The sequence below is a fragment of the Elephantulus edwardii genome, unplaced genomic scaffold (assembly GCF_000299155.1).
Source record: "Elephantulus edwardii isolate Elephantulus edwardi_28Jun2011 unplaced genomic scaffold, EleEdw1.0 scaffold00442, whole genome shotgun sequence".
NCBI lineage: Eukaryota > Metazoa > Chordata > Mammalia > Macroscelidea > Macroscelididae > Elephantulus > Elephantulus edwardii.
The window spans coordinates 323,764-325,732 of record NW_006400192.1 but is presented as its reverse complement, the minus strand read 5'-3'; the positions used below and the strand labels follow the sequence as shown (position 1 = coordinate 325,732).

General features: G+C 35.8%; 1 protein-coding gene across 1 annotated transcript in view; it reads right to left on the bottom strand.

The window, feature by feature from the left end:
* Positions 1–1,969, bottom strand: part of LOC102851130 (transmembrane protease serine 11E-like) — a 107,762-nt gene that overhangs the window by 84,190 nt on the left and 21,603 nt on the right. The gene's annotated exons all lie outside the window — the stretch shown is intronic.

Genomic DNA, 1,969 nt, shown 5'->3' with positions numbered 1-1,969 from the left:
CATGCTTGGCAGGGTGGAGGGACGGTGTAGGAGGGGAAGGGCCTCTATGAGGTGGATTGATTCAGTGACTGGGGTAATCAGGATGGGTGTGTCAGAGGCAATGTGATTGGCACAGGATAGAGCAGGCTTTAGGGCTGTTGTACATAGGGTCGCTGTGAGTCACAAGCGACTCGACGGCACGACTTGTTGCTGTTGGTAGGTGCCGTGGAGTTGAGTATGATTTATAGTGACCCATATGAACAGATCTGAACCCTGTCCTGTCCTACTCACAATCTCTGAAATACTCAAGCCTATGATGCCCTGTGTCAGTTCACCTGGTTGAAGATCTTCCTCTCTTTTGATATCTCTCCACCTTCCTAAGCATGTTTTCTCACTCCAATGAATAGCCTTTCCTAGCAACGTGTCCGAAGTATATGAGACGAAGCTTTATAATCTTTGCCTCCAAGGAGCACTCTGGCAGTACTTTTTCCATGACATATGTGTTTGTTATTTTGACAATCTATGGGATATTTAGTATTCTTCCCCAACACCATAGTTCCTAGCCAGTGAATCCCACTATAATATTTGACTTCTTATTTTTAAGCTCAGGTGAATAATAATTAAAGAGAGATTAGCTTGTGATATAAATTTTTCATCATCAACACATAGATAAATTATTTATTTTGATAATTTAGACTCTTATGCAATTGTGGGAAACAATACAGAGTTTTCCTTTATCCTTTATTTAAATAGTTCTTGTTAAAGGCAACAACTTGGAGTCTATGATAGAATATCACAGCTAGTTATTGAGTTAGACACGATACATTACATTTTTATCACTACAAGGACCTTTTCTTTTTACCTTCTGTAGCCCCTCCTTCTTGCCTCTTGGACTTTTGCCATAGTTAGACCGCTGACAACTCCCACTTTATTTTCCTTTCTAGAATTTTATGTAAATTGAAATATACAATTTTTAATGTTTTGGATTGATGTTTTTCACTCAGCAAAAATGTCTGGAGATTTATTTGAGACAAGTTACTGCCTGTGTCAATAGTTTTTTTTTTTATTACCTTCTTTTGCTTAGTTGAAAATAAATATTTATGACTTAATGGCAAATTAAATAAATAGTAACAAATAAATAAATATTTATTACTTCATGACAAAGGTCTAATAATGTTGCTATAAACATTTGTGGGTATATTTCTGTGTGTTCTGGCATAGATGCCCATGAGCACAATTGCTGAGTTATATGGCAGTTGTATGATTAGTTTTAAAGAAATTATCAAACTGTTTACCAGAGTGACTGTACCATTTTACTTTCCGCCAATAACTTATGAGTAGTTCAGTTCCTCCATTCTCTTGCCAAAATTTATTTTAGGCATTCTGGTAAGTGTATATAGCACATTGTCTGGAGAAGAGCAGTCATTGTTTAGAAGTTTTCTGTTTTGCTCTGCTGCTGTTTTTCTATTCCTTTGATTTAGGTTTTGACTTATGTTGGAGCTTTTTTTGATCTGTGTTAACATTTCTTGATGTCAGTTTCTTCAGGTCCAGTTGAGACACACATGAGGCAGAAAGGAAATCCTGGGAACTTCCCATGTGTTGCCCTTTGGATCCTGTAGTTTCTAGCTAGTCTGGAGTCTCTCCATATTCACAATCGTATGTGTCTTCAATAAAATAGCTATCAGTTTTATTTGTACTTAGTGGGAAGATAAGTGAAAGTAAAACTACTATAGCTTTCCATGGGGAAAACTTCTCCATATTTCTTCCATTTTAAGGTATATGGAATAGCATCTTAGTGCTACTGGGAACAATTTTTATTTCTTATGTATTTATGCTACTGGAAATGTACATAATTGTTTGTGCATTGACTACGCCTCTAGTTTGAGAAGGATTATATATTTTTCATAATAGTACTTGTCACATAACAAATGTCAAATGACAAATATTTTTAAAATTTTTTGTTATGAACTGACTGAAATTTTGCAGAGTA